The sequence below is a fragment of the Narcine bancroftii genome, chromosome 1 (genome assembly GCF_036971445.1).
Source record: "Narcine bancroftii isolate sNarBan1 chromosome 1, sNarBan1.hap1, whole genome shotgun sequence".
NCBI classification, from domain to species: Eukaryota; Metazoa; Chordata; class Chondrichthyes; order Torpediniformes; family Narcinidae; genus Narcine; species Narcine bancroftii.
The window spans coordinates 329006779-329024558 of NC_091469.1; the positions used below are offsets into that span (position 1 = coordinate 329006779).

At 44.3% G+C, this 17780-nt stretch overlaps 1 long non-coding RNA gene across 1 annotated transcript in view; it reads right to left on the reverse strand.

The window, feature by feature from the left end:
• Positions 1-5678: 5678 nt before the first annotated feature.
• LOC138752141 (uncharacterized) overlaps positions 5679-17780 on the reverse strand; it is a 28670-nt gene continuing 16568 nt past the window's right edge. Inside the window, exons 3-4 of the long non-coding RNA XR_011350409.1 lie at positions 16827-16953; positions 5679-7684 (exon numbers count right to left, since the gene is read on the reverse strand). This is a non-coding gene — a long non-coding RNA (uncharacterized lncRNA). The remainder of the gene's footprint in view (positions 7685-16826; positions 16954-17780) is intronic.

Sequence of the window (17780 nt, forward strand, 5' to 3'; positions counted from 1 at the left end):
AGAGCGACGCATCCGACTTTGCATTGGCAGCCACCTTAAACCAGGTCAGTAGGCCTGTCACCTTCTTTTCTAGAACCCTCCAGGGCCCAGAAATCCAACACTCCTCTGTCAAGGAGGCGGCCCAGGCCATCGTAGAGGCCGAACGTCATTGGAGACACTACCTCACTGGCAGGCGCTTTACACTGCTGACCGACCATTTATGTTTAGAGGCAATCAGCGGGGTAAGATCAAAAACAACAAGATTGCCAGGTGGAGAATTGAACTCTCTACTTTCAAATATGACATTCTGTACCGGCCTAGCAAACTCAATGACCTGCCCGACACCCTCTCCCTTGGGAAATGTGCCAGTATACAATTGGACAGGCTGCAGAGACTCCATGAGGAGCTCTGTCATCCAGGGGTCACCAGGTTCGCCCACTTTGTAAAGGCCTGCAACCTGCCCTATATGGTCAAGGAGATCCGTTCCGTGACACAAGCCTGCACAGTATGCGCTGAGTGCAAGCCCAACTTCTTCCGGACTGAGAGGTCCCATGTCATTAAAGCCACCCAGCATTCGAAAGTCTCAGTGTGGACTTCAGGGGGCCCCTACTGTCGACAAACCATAACACCTACATTCTCACGGTGATAGACGAGTACTCTTGCTTCCCGTTCACTATTCCTTACCCAGACATAAATGCCTCCACAGTCATAAACGCACTGCACAGTATCTTCACCATTTTTGGGTACCCCAGTTACATCCATAGTGACTGGGGGTCCTCGTTTATGAGTGCGGAGCTGAGACAGTACCTTCTGGAGAGCTGTATTGCTTCGAACAGGACCACTAGCTACAACCTGCGTGGTAACAAGCGGGTCGAAAGGGAGAATGCCACCATTTGGAAAGTGGTCTCGCTTTCCCTCCAGTCCAAAGGCCTCCCCACCACTCGCTGGCAGGACGTCTTCCCAAACATCCTACATTCCATCAGGTCCCTGTTATGCACTGCCACCAATGCAACCCCACACATATGTTCTTGTTCCCACAGAAGTCGGAATCAGGAACGACCACACCAGCTTGGCTGACACTCCCTGGACCTGTCCTGCTGAGACGTCATGTCCGCTACTCGAAAAACGACCTCCTAGTCGACCAAGTGATGCTGTTACACATGAACCCGCACTACGCCTATATCGAGTACCTGGACAGGCGGGAGAACACGGTCTCGGTAAGGGACCTGACCCAAGTCACGCCTAACATTGTCACATTCCAACCCCAACCTCCATTCAATCCTCCCCTAGGTTACATGCCTGGATAATGGGACCAGCAGCACCTCACGGATGACAACGGCAGATCAGACCAGCTCACAGCCAACGACAACTGTGGACTAGGCGAAACTGCACCCACACCCGGGTACCCCAGCGATGATACACCGCCACCTACCCTGATCCCAGCGCCATAGCAATCATATCAATCAGGCCTCCCGACCATTAAAGCCTGTGAACACTGCATGCTATACCCCCCCCCCCCACCTTTTTACTCACCCCGGGGTCAGTTCCTAAAGAATGGGTGAATATGATAGAACAGGATACTATCACTAATGTATAAATTTACATATAGTAATAGTAATTGGTTGAGAGCCAAAGCCATGCCTACTGGCAGGTCATAAAGGGCTGCTCCAAACCAGACCCAGGTCAGTCTGGACTGGTCAACCTTGATGTACTATGCTCCAGTCTTTTGTTAATAAAAGCGTTGATTTGAGCCAACCAGTCTTCGAGTCAATTGACGCGCTACAACCTCTTTTTCTGACATGATCCTATCATTGAAAGGTGCTATTCAATGATTTGATTTTTATTCCTTTTGTCCGTATTGGGCCCATTGTTGTTCGTTATATACATTAATGATCTAGATGATGGGGTGGTGAATTGGATTAGTAAATATGCAGACGATACTAAGATAGGTGGAATAGTGGATAATGAAGGTTTTCAAGGATTGCAGAGGGATTTGGGCTGCTTAGAAAAGTGGGCTGAAAAATGGCAGATGGAATTTAATGCTGATAAGTGTGAGGTGCTTCATTTTGGTAAGAAGAATCAGAATAGGACATACGTGGTAAATGGGAGAGCATTGAGGAATACAGAAGAGCAGAAAGATTTAGGAGTGACGGTACATCGTTCCCTGAAGGTAGAAACTCACGTGAATAGGGGGGTGAAGAAGGCTTTTAGTATGCTGGCCTTTATCAATCATTGCATGGAATATAGGAGTTGGGAGGTGATGTTGAGATTGTATAAGACGTTGGTGCGGCCTAATTTGGAGTTCTGTGTGCAGTTCTGGTCGCCTAATTATAGGAAGGATATAAACAGAGTGGAGAGAGTGCAGAGAAGGTTTACCAGAATGTTACCTGGGTTTAAGCATCTAGAGTATAGGGAGAGATTGGACAGATTAGGTCTTTATTCTTTGGAGCATAGAAGGTTGAGAGGGGATTTGATAGAAGTATTTAAGATTATGAAAGGGATAGACAGAATGGATGTGGATAGACTATTTCCATTAAGAGGAGGAAAGATTAAAACAAGAGGACATGAGTTAAGAATTAAGGGGCAGAGGTTTAGAGGTAACATGAGGGGGAACTTCTTTACTCAGAGAGTGGTAGCCGTGTGGAATGATCTTCCGGGAGAAATAGTGGCGGTGGAGTCAATTATATTATTTAAGAAAAGGTTGGACAGGTATATGGATGAGAAGAAGATGGAGGGTTATGGGCATTGTGCAGGGAGGTAGGACTAGAAAGGGGTGTTTGGTTCGGTGCGGACTAGAAGGGCCTAATGGCCTGTTTCCGTGCTGTAATTGTTATGTTATATGTTATGTTTCCATTCAGATTTGAGAAGGCCATTTCCTGGATGATTGACATTTGCCACCAAGAGCTCGATTTCATAAAATTCTTCCTTTGCAAGGTGTAATGAAAGATGGTGCTAAAATAATCTCCATGTTCCCAACCCCACTATTCAAACTCTTATTTTTGCAGGAAACTTTGTATTGTTCAAAGTGTAGTGCAATACGAGAGCCTGTGAGATCTGGCTAAAGAGATCTTTCCTCTCATTTGGAAGTGAAAGATGCAACATCACCAAAAGCAGAGTTTTCCCAATCATCCGACCCAATATTCATACACTGGAACTTACTTTACTGCCATTTACAAGATCTCAAATTAGCGACCACATTTGCCACTTTACATCTGAGGCTGGACTAAACATGTACTTCATTGCCTGTAAAGCAGTTCAGGATATCCGAAGGTAGTGAAAGGTGCTATACAAGTTCCTTTTGTTTCCTCCACCGTCTGTGCTGATGAATTTCTGATGAATCATACCTGTTCGCTCCCATTCCACACATTCTCATCAGAGCATAAACTTGATCCAAGCTTTGCAGCATTATTTCTTGACATATGACCCAGTGCCAAGCTGATCTTTTTTTTCCACAACTGGGGTGATGCAAGATTGCAGCCACCTCCTCCCTGCCACCTGGTAGGTTAGTTCCACAAAGAAATGTTCACAGTCCACTAGCCGCAAAGATCTTCGTACTCAGGCCAACACAGCAGAGGCAGGTCACTCCTATAACATTTTTCGTCAAACTTGTAATTGGAGAACTAGCATGAACGGTTGTAGCACTTCTCATGAGGTCAATATGATATATTAATATAACCTGGGAAGGTGAGCAGGAAAAATAAGCAGTTTACACAAAAATGCTGGAGAAACTCAAGTGTTACTTATGCAGCAAAAATACATAGCCAGTCTTTCAAGCCTGAGCCCTTCATCATAGTGTGAGCTCAAAGCAGACAGGCACTTGAATAAAATGATGGTTGGAAGGGCAGGAGGAGGAGCACAGACCCAGAGGCAAGAGGTCGTAGGTGGGTATGGATGAGAGGGCACAAGAGAAAAAAGCTGAGAAATAATAGGGGAAGGGATGGAGAGTGGAGAGAATGGAGAGTGGAGGAACAGAGTCAAGGAAGAAAGAGAGAGACCAGGTAGGGGTCGACAGAAACCAAAGTCATCAATGTTAATGCCATCTAATTGGAGAGTGCCTAGACGGAATATTAGGTGTTGCTCGTCCAATTTACAGGTGGCCATGGACAGACATGTTTTCACAGGAATGGGGCGCGGAATTGGTTGGCCACTGGGAGATTGCTGTTTTTGATATGGACAGAATGAAGGAGCTCAGCAAAGTGATCTCCCAGTCTGCGTCCAATCCCTCCAATGTAGAGGAGACCACTATGGGAGCACCAATTGAAGTAGATCACCCCTACAGCAGATTCACAAGGGAAGAGTTGCTTCATTTGGAAAGGCTGTTTGGGCCCTGAATGGTGAGGGAGACATGGGCGCAGGTGTAGCAGTTCCTGTGGTCGCAGGGGTAGATACCGAGGAGGTGATGGCTGGGAAGGGATGAGTGGACAAGGGGGCCAAGGAAGGAGTGGTCCCTGGGGAGAGGAAGATCTGTCTGGTAGTGGGATTATGTTGGTGGTTATGAAAATTGCAGAGGATAATATTTTGGATGCAGAGGGTGGTGGTTTGGTTGGTGAGAACAAGGGGAATCCTGTCCTTGTTGCATCTACGGCCAGATGGGGCCAGGGCAGATGTGGGTAGGGATGGAGTTGATGGTGGAAGAGGGAAAGCCATGTTTTTTTGAAGGAAAAGGGCATCTCAGATGATCTGGAATGGAAGAACTCATCCTGGGAGCAGATACAATAGGGATGGAGGAATTGAGAGAAATGAATGGAATCCTTACAGGGGATAGAATGGGAATAATAATAAGCTAATCATTTTCTGCTGTCGTTTGAATTAATTATTCTGAAAATGAAGATTTTGCTATATGAATACGTTCGGATGCATTTTATAGATTTTGGGCTGCTGATCATGAAAATCACCTTAAAATTTTCCTATCTTGTACCATTATTAGATATGACCTGTTATTTCCTGTCATAGTTTAAGTTTACCAGTACATTGCCCACAAGCATGCCTTGGCATGCATTCAGAGCAGGTGCAATGAAAATGAGGTCTTAGGCCTGGGTATGCTTAGTCAGAAAAGATACAGGTCCAGATGTCCATTATTCCATGAGCAACAAAGTTTTGGAGGAACTCAGCAGGTCAGGCAACAAGCGTGGAAAGCAACAGATGATCTAATTTTTGGGCCGAAAACTCTTCATCAGCAGTATCACATATTAATTCATACTGAAAAGAAACTTAGGGATTTTTATGATACTGTGAACATAGTGCAAGGGGAGCATGCTTTTCTTCAGGTATGCAATCACAAAGGTTTACTTCCTTAGGAGTTTGAGGAGATTTCGTATGTCACCAAAGATTTTCGAATTTCTACAGGTGTACCCAGGAGTGCGTTCTGACTGGTTGCATCACTGTCTGGAATGGAGGTGCCCATGCACACAACAGGAAAAGGCTACAGAGAGCTGTGAACTCTGCAAGCGCCATCAGTCTTCACTCCATCAAGAACATCTACACAAGGCTGTGTCTTAAGAAAGCAGCCTCTATCCTCAAGGACCCTCACCACCCAGGCCATGTCTTCTTCACTCTGCTTCCATCAGGAAAGAGCTTGAAGACAACCACCCAGCAGCGCAAGGAGAGTTTCTCCCCCTCCACCATCAGATTTCTGAATGGATAATGTGAAATATAAAGTGTTCACAATCACTCCTCTGGAGACAAAGTCTTGGAGAACAGGTTCAGCTTTATTTCGAATCTGCAGAGTTGGGTGTCCCAGGTCTGGAGTCACACCGGAGGTTCAGAATCATTACTCCTTTGTATAGTCCTGTGCTCAACATCATCCCACCTTCATTTACCTTCTTCCAATCAGAATCCCAATACATTACAACATTCTCCTTCTCCCTTCCATAAATCCAGGTATCACTCAGTTCCTCCCTCTTCATACATCGCATGTTAGGTTCATTAGTTCATTCCCTCCTTAGGGTTGTCTGTTAATATTCATGTCTCTATTAAGCAAGCGCAGAACTAGCTATATCACTGTACCAGCCTGAACCAGATCCTTGCATCCTTGGGGCTCGAGATAAGGGGCCCACTATCTAGTACTGTCTACTCTCAAACTCTAATCTATATACTTTGCATTCCATCACTTTTCACAGAATGGTGCGAGTTTAATCATTTTCAACCATTTTTCACAATTCCTCCTTTTATCTCTTTACCATGTATTTCTGATTAAACTGCATTATTGTTCACCTTTTGTTTCCTTAAATTGTTGTAACACAAGTTGAATTTGTCATTGTTCATCTGCCATGGGGCTTTTTAATACCATCTGCTTCACTCCAGTAGCTGAGCAAATTAATCTAGTGATAATACATCGTAGGATGGCTAATCCAATAAATAAGCCCACTAGAATCATTAAACCAAGGTGCATTAACCATGGCCCCCAACCTCCAAAATTCCAATCTCCCCATGTCCAATCACCCCATACACCTTTTTTTTTAATATATTTGTCTCTAGCCTCCCGGATCTTCTCTCTATACTTTTTAAGATGGACCGCTAAATCAGAGATATTAGCTGATTCATCCGGTATGTATGTGCAACATTCAGAGCCATTTAAAGCACAAGTTCCCCCCTCTCTCTGCTAAAATAAAATCAAGAGCCATGCATTTTTGGAGGACTAAGTCACATGGCGACCATTTCTGTAGTTATTGCCCAGACTTGGGATTGGACTTCCCCAAGCGCCAGGTCTGTATCATTTATTAGTTCATCTAGGGTGGATGCTAATTCTTGAATCTCAACCCCAGCTCATGCGGCTCCATATGTCAGGAAAAACGTTCATGAGATGATCGCCTTCAGTCACTCTTCTTTTGCTTTGCCCATGGGACGAGACTAGTACAGGTAGCTAGTTAAGAACATGGACATGAGGAATTAAGTAGGCCAGGTAACAACATCCACTCCAACCTTTAGGTGTACGGGTCAATTTAAACCCTTTTGTCTGATTCCAACATTCCTTTTCCCCGGGTAACCATGAATAAATTTTATGTCCACGCACCCAATATGTGCCATTTACAGGCTGCGGGATTCCCAGTTGTGAGACGGTCCAATTCTGCATGCAATTGGAAACTCCTAGTTGGTTCCTCAAAAGGAAGCAACTCTCCAGACTGAGGAGTTACTGACTTTGTTGGTTTTGGTCATATAGACCACCCTTTGTATTTATCTTCAGTGGTTGGATCACTGTTGCTGGGCAAGGTATATATATCAAATAATTCGTGTAGGGAGAGAGGGACTGCTACTAAGGGGACTCCTGACTTGCCATGGTGTGGTATTTTCACACATACCCAACAATCTGATTTTGGTTCTTGGCATAATTAGTACATAGAGAGATAAAAGAATTTTTAGGTTCAACATGCAAAGCTATGATATGTACAAGTACAAATTGAAATAGTAAGCATAAAAGTTTCATTATTGTAGTTTTCTTTTCTGTCCCTTTTTACTCCTCTTTCCTTTCCTTCTGTAGCTGGTGGTGGGTCCATTGGTCCCTTTATCCTTGAAGCGGGTCTCCACCCCTTTTCCTTCATTCGGACCGCTGTTTCTGTGGTCAACAGTACTAGATATGGTCCATTCCACCGGGGCTGAAGCTTTTCTTCTTTCCACGATTTGATCAGGACCCAGTCACCAGCATTCACAGAGTGGATAGAGAAATCCAGAGGAGGCCTCTGTGCCAGCAGACCCTTAGCTTTTAAATCTGCAAGAGAATGAGAGACTGCCAGTAAATAATTCCTTAAAAACACATCATTACTTTCAACTGTAGGTATTCCTTCTACCCACACCAAATATGGGAGTCCAAATAACATCTCATGTTATCAGTTTTCTAATGCCTTGTCGTGGGGCTGTTCGAATTCTAAGAGCTATCAGTAGGTTCCCCTTCTGATGTCCTGGTGCATGTACTATGGCAATTCTTTCTCATTTGATTAATGCTTCTAAAGTCTTTTCAATTAGTTGCTCATGAGCCAGTTCTTTTCCTCTTGCTGTTATCATCCCTCATTCTTTCCAAATTTTCCCAATGTGCTTATGACTCCAAACGCATATTTCGAATCTGTATATATATTGTACCTTCCTGCCCTTCCAACAGTTCCAGGGCTCTCATTAGGGCGTAAAACTCACAGGACTGAGCAGACCAGCTGCCGGGCAGACGCCCAGTTTCCACTTCGGTTCCGGTAACTCCATCAACGATATCATGTCCCCTGTATCTCTTCCCATCTATACAGCTTAACGATCCATCTATGAACCACCGTTATCCTTCCGAGAGGGGCTCCTCTTCCAAGTCATCTTGACTTTTCGTTTGCACCTCGACCACCTCGCTACAGTCATGGCTGAGTCCTCTGGTTCTTTATCTTCTCCTGAAGAGTACAGGATCTGTGAAAGGTCCAGACTTTTATCTGTACAAATCGTTAAGTCATCTTTTTCCATTTAGATTGCCTCATACTTTAAAATTCTCAAGTCTGTCAACCATCTGTGAGACTTCTGAATTAAAATGGTTCTGACAGTGTGGGGAGTGAATACAACCAGACTCCCTCCAAAGGTAAATTTTCGGCTTTCTTCCACTAATGCTGCCGTGGCTGCTACCGCTTGAATGCATTCCAGCCACCCTCGTGACACTGGGTCCAACATTTTTGAGAGGAATGCCACAGGTTACCTCTGACCTCTTTTCTGAGCTAGCACTCCCAAAGCTACCCCTTTTTCCACATTTACAAATAAGTGGAAAAGCTGATTAATATCAGGCACAGCGATCAAATTCCTGCTATTCCTCTAGGTTCGACTCCACATTTTTTTTATCACTTCTTAGTTTTTCATACAAGAATCGGACTTTCTGTGCGTATTTATCTATCCACAGTCGGCAATACCCAATTAATTCTGAGGAACTTCCTTATCTCCTTCTGATTTTTAGGTATAGGCAGACAGGTGATACCAGCAATTCGTTCAGGTCCGATTCTCTTTTTCCCTTGGCTAATCAAATGTCCCAAATACCTTACTTCCTGTTCGACGAATTGCAGTTTGGTCTTAGAAACTCTTAACCCTTTCTCTCCCAAGAAGTTTAGCAACTCAATAGTGGATTCACGAACTTCATTTTCCTTTGTTCCTGAAATCAACAGATCGTCTACATACTGTATTAACTGTGTTCCTGGAGTGCTTGGGTGTTCTTCTAATACTTGCTCCAAAACTTGTCCAAATAGATTGGGAGATTCTGCAAACCCTTGGGGGAGGACCGTCATCGATACTGCTATTTTCTTCCCGAGTGAGGGTCCTCCCACTCGAATGCAAACAAGTCCCGACTATTCTCATCCAAGGGGCAACTCTAAAAAGCATCTTTCAAATCTACAACACTAAACCACTCATGTTCTGGGGGAATTTGATTCAATATGTTATAGGGGTTTGAGACTACTGGATGCCGTGTCTGAGCAATCTTATTTAATTCTCGTAGATCCTGGACCAAGCGGGAAGTCCATACAGGGAGGACAGGGGTGTTATAAGGGAACATGCAACTTTCTCGCTCTGTCCTTCTACCGAAATAGGATACTGTTTCACCCGTACTGGCTGGAACCCCTCCTTCAGGGTTATTTTGAGTTGGGTTATTTGCAGTCCTCCCCTGTTTCCCTCTCCGGCCCAAACAGTCCCCAATGACCTGGATATCCTCTTCCCTCAACAGGTACAATTTCACCATTATATGTCCTTCCACTGGAGTGGTACTGACTCCTAATCTAATTTGCAGATCTCATCCCATCAGATTCACCCCAGCTTGAGGAACCAGAATCAGGTCTTCAATTGCCTTCCTGTCTTGATACTTCACACAGACCCCCTTGATCAGAGGGGTCTTTATGACTGTCCCCCCCTACTCCCGATACCTTTAATTGTGGACTAGTGAATCTAACTCCCTCCAGTATAATGTTTAATGATGATCGAGTGGCCTCTGTGTCCACCAGAAAAACTGCATCCTCTTTATTGGGTCCTACCTGGAAGAAATCCCTGATCCCTCTGATGAATTTTGGAGAGGATTAAAGGTATAGCATCCCTTTCCCTCTTTAATTCGGGACATTCATGTTTGAAATGTCCCACTTTCCAACAATAGTAACACCTTGCCTGCTGGGGTACCCAAAACTCAAGTACATCAACATAATAACAACTGGAACATTTCCATCGCTCATTTTCTCTATCAGAGGCGTCCCTCTGGTGGAGTCTAATCTCCTAGATGGAAGGTATAAGGCTCGTTGAGGAGGATTCATGTTGAACTAAATCCCAATCCTGATAACCCTTTAGATAACTTAATGAGGCAGCAGATAAAGTAAGAAATCACATCTTTATCATGGGTATGTGCTCAACTTTAAATTGCAAACAAATTGTTATCCTGTGTGGCCACTTTAAGAGTATTCCTGGCCGTCTTAGTTCTCTGCTCTGTAGTATTCTGCACAAACTGGCTGTGTTATCTCTTCTTCTGGGCTTCCTGCCAATTTGCCTGGCTGGTATCTTATGTTTTTATGCTGAGTTCTCTGTCCTCACTAAGAACAGCTTAATTTTTTAAACTGTGCAAATGCAGACAAATGTGTTTTAATAAGAGCTTCTAGAATTTTCCACAGACTTTAAATCTTAACTTCTTTGTTACAGAGGCCGGATGATTTATCATTGCTCTGGGCTCGAGTACTAACAGCATCCGAAAATGCTTTGGGTATTGCTGGCTGGGGGTCTAGATACAGGCAGATGATATGCTAGTGGTGGTCCTTAGGGGGTCCCCAAGGAGTACTCGGGGTCACTTGTCTCTCCCTCCCCCATCAGCCTTAGGACTTCCATTTGACTACGTAGTCTTTGTTTGTCCTCCTATGCAGGGGGCTTCTCCTGCCTACCCTTTGCTTTTTTCCTTTCCTGATTTTTCCTGTCCTGCTCCTTTCTATGTGCACATTCTTTCTGCAAGACATCCATAGGTTTACTGCCCCCCCCCCCCCTCTTCTGCCAGTTTTACAGCATTAGTTTGGCAACCTGCAAGCCTATCTATTTTCTTTCTTGTGCTAAAAGGCGCCACTTTCCATTGAGCTCTTTAATGAATTCATCATCCCAAGTACCCCCCAACAGCCAGCCTTCTCTCCTTAGTCTTTTATTTAATGTCTCAAATTTTTTGAATTATATTTTCAACCTCCAGATAGTTGTATCTACACAATTCCCCATTATACCTCAAGTTCCCAAAACCCAAGCTCCCCAAGCAAACACACTAACAGTCCCTGACCGGACTAGTTCCCTGAACTCTTAACTGAGCTCCCTGAGCTCTTATTCAGCCACGGTCCTGGACTGCCAAGTTCCCTGAAATCTCCCTGGAGACATTCCTTGGTCTCCAACCCGACACTTTTACAGGTCTGTTTCTCTTTTTCTCATATTTTTCCTGCCTGTCCAAGCTCTTCTGTCCTGCCTCCTCCAGCTCCGGGGCACAAGCCTCTACCCCTCCTCGGACTCTCACCTGTTGGTGTTCCTCAGGAGGGATATCACCAGCATCCCAGTGATTCTCCCCTCCCCTCTGACTATCATACAGCAGGGGCAGGTACTTCAAAGGATCCCAGGGAGGTACGTTTTCCTCATTTTTTCACAGCAACCTTAAACAATTCGGTCACTCGGATCCAACACGCTGCATAATCTGACTCCTCCGGGTCAGGAGGGCTTCTTTAATTTATGAATAAATTTAATTTCTGACATATCCAATCTTCATCTGACCCCAGTTTGGGCCACAAAACTGAAGACCCCAGAATCGGAGTCTGAGGCCATTTGTAATAACAAAACTTTATCATAGTTTCCTTAGTCTTTCCCTGGGTCCTTCCCTGACCCCAGTTTCCTAACATCCACCCCAACGGACAATTGGGCGGAATGTCAATCCCGGGACTCCCACTCTGGAGTCCCTTATTCTCTCGGGTATTCTTATTACCCATAACCCTGTCAGATCACTCACTCCTGACAGAATCCCAGTCACCCGAGTAGTACTTATAGTCAATTTTTCTTACCCGGGTCTTGTGCATGAGAGATGCCCTGACCGAACCATTCCTCTTACCGGAGTCCCTTCGTTCTGTTCCACTCCCTCTACCGGAGCTTTCCTAGGTCTTATTCTCCAGAGTCTCCTGTCCAGATATCACTCGCTCAAACCGCTGACGTCAAGCAAGGAAATCAGAGACCACTGAAATCAGTGGGGTGCACATTCTCGTTCTTCGACAGCTGGTCGCCAAGCGGTGGGAGTTGAGGATCCCGGACGATTCCCCAAGTTTGTGAAAAAGTGTTCACAATCACTACTCTGGAGATAAAGTCTTGGAGAACAGGTTCAGCTTTATTTCGAGTCTGTAGAGTCGGGTGTCTCTGGTCTGGAGACACACCGGAGGTTCAGAATCATCACTCCTTTGTACAGTCCTGAGCTCAACATCACCCCACCTTCATTTACCTTCTTCCAATCAGAATCCCAATACATTACAACATTCTCCTTCTCCCTTCCATCTATCTGGGTATCACTCATTTCCTCCCTCTTCATACATCACATATTAGGTTTATTAGTTCATTCCCTCCTTAGGGTTGTCTGTTAATATTCATGTCTCTATTAAGCAAGCACATTACTAGCTATTGACTACCTTAGGTCACTGTACAAGCCTGAACCAGATCCTTGCATCCTTGGGGCTTGAGATAAGAAGGGGCCCACTAGCTAGTACTGTCTACTCTCAAGCTCTAATCTACATACTTTACATTCCATCACTTTTCACAGAATGGTGCGAGTTTAATCATTTTCAACCATTTTTCACAGATAATGAACTTCAGACACTACCTCACTTTCTTTTTGGGGGGGGGGGGGCTCTAATTTATTTATTTATTTTAGAATGTAATCTTATGGCAACATTTCCACCTGTAATGTTGCCACAAAGCGCATATTCATGACAATAAATTCTGAATCAGTGGTTGCCAACCCAATCCATCACTTTACTGGAGGTACCTGCTGGACCAGTAGGCCACACTCAATCATCTGAGCCAGGCCCATCATGGCAAGTACAACCAGTTTGAAGGCATTTGCCTGTTCCCTTTGCTCCAGTTTCCTTCTCAAAGAAGTTCCTCCAACATTCCGCATTGTGGAACTTTAACAGGCTCCAGATGAATCATTTGAATTTGATGGCCATTAACAATATTTTAACGTCATAGGAGCAGAAGTAGGCTACTCAACCCATCGAGTCTGCCATGCCATTTAATTTTTCAGAGGAGCTTTATAAACACAGGTACCTTAACGTCGGAGAGACTGGAGACAGATTGTGAGATCATTTCGTTCAACACCTTCACTCTGCCTGCAGCAACATCAAGATCCTCCCTGTAGCCAACCATTTTAATTCCACACACCATTGCCATTCCAGCATGCCTGCCTTTGGAATCATGTACTGCCAATTAGAGGCTACCTGCAAATTGGAGGAATAACAGGCTTTTCCTGTATTCTGTCTTTGCAGTTTCCAACCAGATCAATATCAATATTCAATTTCCAATAACCTCTTTCCCTGGTCTTTCTCAATCCAGAAGACCACAAGACAATGTGGGAGCAGAAGTAGGCCATGCAACCTGTCAAGTTCTCTGCCATTTCATCATGAGCTGATCCATTCTCCCCCTCACCCCCCACATCCCTGACTTCTCCCCATAACCATTGACATCATGACTATTCAGATTTCTATTAGTCTCTGCCTTAAAAACATCTCGACAAGTTTATTGTCATCTGATTGCACAAATACAACCTGACAAAATAGTGTTGTCTGGTCCTCAGGGCAAAATACGTAGACACACAACTCGGCATTTCACATATATGACAAATATGTGGATGACAAGTATTCATACTTGTAAATAAATGTTGCTTCATGAATATGAAAGTCTCGGATGGTCAATGCCATTCCTTTGGTCATTCAGCAGTCTCACTGCCCATGGGAGAAACTGTTCCTCAGCCTGGTGGCGCTGGCTCTGATACTCCTGTATCTCTTTCCTGACAAAAGGAGCTGAAAGATGCTGTGTGCAGAATGGAAGGGATCCTCAGTGATTTTGTGCACATGTCGGGGTCACTTGTCGGTGGGAGGGAGAGAGAGGTGAGGGGATGGAGGGAGACTCCAGTGATTCTCTCTGATGTCTTAGTGGATTGACCTCTGATCCATTTCTCTCTAGCAACCATACCAGCCAGAACAATCTCGACAGAGTTCCTGTAGAAAGATGACATAATGCTGGCCAATAGCCTTGCCTGCTTCAGTTTTCTCAGGAAGTGCAGTCACTGTTACACCTTCCTGACAACGAGATGTTGAGTGTCCACAATAGATCACTAGTTAAGTGAACTCTAAGGAACTTGGTGCTGTCCACCCTCTCTACACAGTTATTGATGTGTAGTGGAGGGTGGTCATTCCTGGTCCTCCTGAAGTCCAAAATCATCTCCTTCATCTTTCCACATTGTTCCTCTTGCACAATTTCAAGAGAGATTTTCCACCTCTTCTCTGTTGTGCAACTCATCGTTGTTGCTGATGAGCCCAACGAATGCTGTTTCATCCGAAAATTATGACTGTTGTGGATGGATCGGGAGATGCAGTCGTGGGTCAGTAGCATGAACAGGAACGGGCTGAGCAACTACCCTGAGGTGCACCAGTGCTCAGTGTGATGGTGCTCGATGTTCTGTAACAGACATTAGCAAACTGTGGACTTTCTGTGAGGAAGTCCAAAATCCAGTTACAGAGAGGGATGTTGAGTCCCAGCATCCACAGCTTCTCCACCAGCCTCTGTAGAATGATCGTATTAAACACTGAGCTGAAGTCAATGAACAACAGCCTGGTGAATGAGGCATCGCTCTCCAGGCGGGCCAGGGTGGAGTGAAAGGACAAGGCTACAGCATCGTCTGTGGAATGGTTTCTTCTATAAGAAAACTGAAATGGGTCCAGGTTCTCTGCAAGGTATGCTTTGATACATTCCATCACCAGACCCTTGAAGCATTTCATAATAGTGGAGGTCAGTGCCACAGGGTGGTCATCTTTGAGGCCTGGTATTGTAAACCCAAAGACCTGCACTCCATAGCTACCCATGGCATCTCACTGAAACATTCCAAATGTTGAAAGGCATGGGCAGAGGGGATGTAGGCATGGGCAGAGGGCAGGAGAGTTTTGGACAAGAGGGTGCAACTTCAGGACTGGAGGGTGTCTGCCCACTTAGAACAGAGATGATGAGGAATTTCTTCAGCTAGTATGGTAAATCTGTGGAACTTGTTGCCACAGGTGGTTGTGGAGGGCAAGTCATTGAATGTATTTAAGACAGATTGATGGGTTCTTGATTAACCAGGGCATCAAAGATCATGGGGAAAAGACTGGGCAGTGGGGCTGTGGGAAATGGATCAGCTCATGATTGAATGGCAGGGCAGACTCAATGTGCTGATTAGCTTATTTATGGTCGTGTTAGCCTGTGCTCCTCCCCCTTCCTCCCTCCATTTCTCCTGCACACCCACCTTTTTATTCAGACACCTATGAGTTTTTTCAAGATTCCCAAAAAAGCACTCCAGTCTGAAACACTCATTACCCTTCACTTCTTATGGATGTTGCAGGACCTGCTGAATTTTTCTAGCACTTTTGCATATTGCATGCCTTGTTCCAATACCTTTCACTCTCGTTAAAATCAAACAGGCATCACTGTGCAAAACTCTGTAATATGCAATGAATAAATTTCTACCACAATGAACTCTGAACATTTTTTTTTCCAGGAAATTCTGGTTATTAGTAGAGTGGCAAAAAGGAGAACAGAACAGGAGAGCAGTAAAAACCTGGCTATTTGGGAATTTGCAACTTAAATTAAATTCAGTGTCCTGAGCACATTTTTTTAAGCCATGTTTCCATAATTATTTTGTTTGTTTACTTAAGATATTTCAGTTACTAATTGATAGAATGAGCATGTTGAGTTGGAACCTACAATTCAAGTGAGCAACATCTTGTAATCATATTAATTAATTTAGAAGGATTTTTAATTGGGCTCCAAGCAGCCATCCATTAATCAAATGAATCATTCTCACCTTTCACTTCCACTTACTGTTTTTATTGCATCCATATACTGTAATTGGTCCAACAGCAACAGTCCAACATAAATATGTGGTGTGCAACACAATTTCTATTCACATATCTCCACAAAGCTTCTGAAATGTTGCCTTCTGCAGTATAGTTGTAGAGAGAGGAAGAGACTTACATTTGCCTACTTACTGTGGGCACAATGCTGTTCAAGGTCACTCTGAACTTCCCACTTTACCATGTGTGATGGTGAAAACAAGATCAAAGGGTTCAAGAAGCAACAAGTCCTGGACACGTGTAAACTATAGCCTTTATTTACACAGGCGGGTTGGGGGGGGGGGGGGAGGGAGGAGGAGAAGATTTGCAACAAGGAAAAAATTCATACACATGCAAAGCAGTAGAACATAAATCATGCACATCGGATATAAATTAATCACTCATAACCACTTCCAAATAACATAACGAGGGATAAACAAACAGTAGCTGCCATCCACTCTCCAACAAGCAAGCAGGGCACACACATTAGCAAAGAAATACAAATTAACTCTCTACAACAGTCTCTCCTCCCACCCTTTACTGGCACACACCTTACAATTTGTCCTCTGGCCTCCGCTCGCAACTTGGAGAGGAGCTCAGGGATTATCTCAAGGGGAAAAGGGAGCGAACGAGCGTGTGTGCTGGGTTTTTAATCCTGCAAGGGGAAAAGGGAACGAACGAGCATGTGTGCTGGGTTCTTAATCCTGCAGCTAGCTAGGGGGCCAGCCCAGGTAGGTGCATCTGACCTTAGGTGGGGAGGAGCAACAAATTGGAAGGTGTCTTTACCCCTAAGTAAATTTAACCTTGATTGACAGAGAAATGACTTTCAACTTCCTCCTGCCTGGCTGGTCAGATGATCCTCCAGGAGCAAACACATGGAAATTTCTTTGTTCTGATCAGTTTCCTATCTGATCTGTTGGATAATCATCCAGATAATATCATGTTAGTATTACTGGAATACACCATTGCTAAATAGAATTAGTTGTTTGTACATCTTTACCTCTCTATGCAATCCACATTGACCCAATCATTTCTTTGTTCACAGATATTTCATATTAAAATAACTGAGTATACTTTCTGATTTAAGCCATAAAGGTCCCAAGAGCATATGGTGAATAGCAGTGAAACTTCCTATTCCTGCTACTACCTCCTTTAAGGCTTGTCAGTGGGAATGTTGCTAGGCAATCTTGCAAATTGACTGGAAGGTAAAGTTTGAGCAATAAGTGATGTATCACCAATAATTCACAAAAGGTTGAGCAGTGAAACAATCAGGCTTTTAACAGCTAAAGAGCAGAACACTATCAAACAAGCATCCACCTCTGACTGATCAGAGCAAAAGGCAAGGGTAGCCTGCAAGGGGCTATGTGTAGGATTGGTCTCAGGAGGTGTGTCTAGTTGATAGCAGCCAATCATGGTGTAACAGTGGTTTACCACAGGATGATTCCATGGCAACCTCCAATACACCCATTAAAATCAGAGGTCATCATCCTGGAGAACCTAGAGGTTCAAATTACTTTAAACAGCTGTAACTTAAGTAAGCATTATTGACACCTGATTGACACTGCTTGCTGTCTCCTCAAAGCTTGCCTGACTAGTCTGGTCAATTAACTCTTCAAGATTAGAACCTACCTCTGGATTCATAAGATGGGACCATAGGATATAGGAGTAGAATTAGGCTATTCAGCCCATTGAGTCTGCCTCACCATTTAATCATGAGCTGATCCATTTTCCCACTCAGCC